The following is a 2,900-nucleotide window of genomic DNA, read 5'->3' as shown; positions in this document are numbered from 1 at the left end:
TTTTTTTTTTTTTACCATTTTTTCTTTTCAATCAATTTTTTCTTTCCTTTCCCTATCCCCTTCCTTCTATACTTTCATTTTGAATTTTGAATTTTTTTTTTCAAACAAATTGCAACCAAGCCCCCAAAAAACCCATATTTGCAACATACTTAATCTTTGCTGCCGGACCAAAGTGTACCGGTACACTTCATCCTGTCACCGGTAACACGATCGCGCAGAGGCAAACCCGAGAGCAAGTTTCTCGGGTACGCAGCATTTATACCGATACAAAATATTTTGTACCGGTACACTTTTAGATTTTCTCAAACCCGAGAGCTATCTCCCCTCGGTCTGCACTGTTGTACCGGTACAACCTCGATGTTGTACCGGTACACATTGCCCAGGATGCAGTTTTAGCTCTTGTTCGACTTCTCTTCACGCCGAGCAATGCTAAAACTCTTCAAACTCCTTTAAAACTCACTTTTAATCTTTCCAATATTGTTGGAATACTAAATGGAACTTGTCCAACCAATTCTCTTGAATGCTTTAGTCAATTTGGCTAAAGTTCAATAATCTCTACCGAGGTTTCGATATATTACATTCTCCACCCCTAAAAATTAGTTTCGTTCGCGAAACTAACACATTCCTTAGCTTGTCGACTTGAACAAGTGAGGATACATCTTCCTCATGGTCTCCTCAAGCTCCCAAGTGGCTTCTCACACCGCATGATTGCTCCACTAGACCTTGATATAAGGAATGGTGCGATTCCGCAATTTCTTTTCTTTTCGATCGAGAATACAAAGCGGGTACTCCTCATAGGTCATATCTTCGCTCAATTCCACCGGTTCATATTCCAATACATGCGTCGAATTGCGGATGTACTTGCGGAGATTTGATACGTGGAACACGTTGTGCACTCCCGCAAGCCTCGGTGGTAATGCAAGCTTGTAAGCCACCGCACCGACTCGTTCCAAAATCTCAAATGGTCCGACATATCGGGGACTTAGCTTCCTACGGATACTGAACCTCTTTATTCCCCGTATCGGCGATACTCTAAAAAATACACGGTCTCCAACCGCGAACTCTAAATCCTTCCTCGGCTTGTCGGCATAACTCTTTTGCCGAGATTGCGCCGCCACGAGTCTTTGTCGGGCAAGGCGGACTTTCTTCTCTGCCTCCCGCACCACATTGACGCCAAGAGCAACTCTCTCGCCCACATCGCTCCAATGTATAGGAGAGCGACACTTCTTTCCATAAAGGGCCTCGAATGGCGCCATCGCGATGCTTTCTTGATAACTATTCTTATACGCGAATTCCGCCATCGGTAGATAATCATGCCATCCGCTCTTGTAGTCGAGTCACACGCCCGAAGCATGTTCTCAAGTATTTGAATAGTCCTCTCCAATTGACCATCACTTTGAGGATGAAATGCCGTACTAAAGTCGAGCCGTATGCCCAGTGCATCTTGCAAGCTCTTCCAAAAATGAGATGTGAAACTCGGGTCCCGATCCGATGCAACTGACATCGGAACCCCGTGAAATCTCACAACCTCGTCGAGATACACTTGAGCTAGCTTTTCGATCGAGAGGGCGAGGGCGAGAGAATGAAGGTGAGAGGCGAGACGGACCGTTTCCGCCTCCGCTCTGCCGGCGAGAAAAAAAAAAAAAACTAGAGAAACGAAGAGGAGAGAGAAAGAGGAAAGAGAAAAAGTAAAAAGAGTATTTTGATCAGTTTGCTGAAAAAGTGGACCGAATCTGTAAAAGCGAAAAAGATGGTCCGATTTTGTAAAAATCCAAAATAAATGAATTTTTTATGCAAATTGGTCTAATTAATTTAAACATTATTTACGCTGGGAATCGCGAGTTCTGCACTAGTATATAAATAAATAAATTGGTAGATATATAAAGCCGCAGTTACGGACTCGCTGAAGTTCACACCACTACCACCACGACCACCACCGCCGCCATTGCTCGGCCATGTCGTCGTCGTCGTCGTCGTCGGCTCCGGCGTCCTACGACCGCCTCGCCAGCCTCCGCGCCCTCGACGCGACGAAATCCGGCGTCCGCGGCCTCGTCGCCGGCGGCGTCGCCGCCGTCCCCCGCGTCTTCCTCCTCCCGCCCGGCGACCGCATCCCCACCCTTCCCCCCCGCGAACCCCAACCCCAACCCCTCTCGACCGTTCCCGTGGTGGATCTTTCTAGAAGCGGCGAGAGGGGGGAGGCGGTCGAGGCGGTGCCGAGGGCGAGCGCGGAGTGGGGGTTCTTCCAGGTCGTCGGCCACGGGGTGCCGCAGGCTGCCACGGCGTCGGTCCTGAAAGCGGTGGCCGCCTTCCACGAGGAGGAGGAAGGGGGAGGGGAAGACGGCAGGCATGCGAAGGGCGGCTTTACTCCCGGGAGCCCCGGCAGGCCGTCAAGTACCACTGCAACTTCGACCTCTACCAGTCCCGCGTCGCCAACTGGCGCTATACCCTCTACTGCCGCATGGCCCCCGATCCCCCCACTCCTGACGACCTCCCCGGCTCCTGCAGGTAGCTTACAATGTCACATCGCGTATTTAATTGACCTGTTGATAAAAAAAATAATTATTTTGAATTTACTATTCAATGTTTCAAAATTTTTGAATGTTAGTACATTTTGTACAATTCTTACAACTATAGATTCACTAAAATAAACTCAAATTAAAGAAATTGGAAGGTTGGATAGTAAAATCAAAATTTTGAAATGGTGGGATAGTAGATTCAAAATTATCCATAATTCAGATAAATTCTATCTTATATGTTTTCACCAAGAATTATTCAGGCATTGCCTGCTTGAAATTCAGCTTCAAGAGCGGCCGCAAACTAGCAACTACTTATGCACCGCAAGGACACTTTGACCTGTGATTATGATTATTTACTAAGAGCAATGAGAGGGTTAATTTTGG

The 2,900-nt window shown here is 47.4% G+C and overlaps 1 pseudogene; it reads left to right on the top strand.

Annotated features, from left to right (window-relative positions):
• The first annotated feature begins 1,785 nt into the window (after positions 1 to 1,785).
• Positions 1,786 to 2,513, top strand: LOC109706021 (annotated as a pseudogene).
• Positions 2,514 to 2,900: the final 387 nt, after the last annotated feature.

Source organism: Ananas comosus, unplaced genomic scaffold (genome assembly GCF_001540865.1).
Source record: "Ananas comosus cultivar F153 unplaced genomic scaffold, ASM154086v1, whole genome shotgun sequence".
Classification (NCBI taxonomy): domain Eukaryota; kingdom Viridiplantae; phylum Streptophyta; class Magnoliopsida; order Poales; family Bromeliaceae; genus Ananas; species Ananas comosus.
This window is presented reverse-complemented; position numbering and strand designations above follow the sequence as displayed.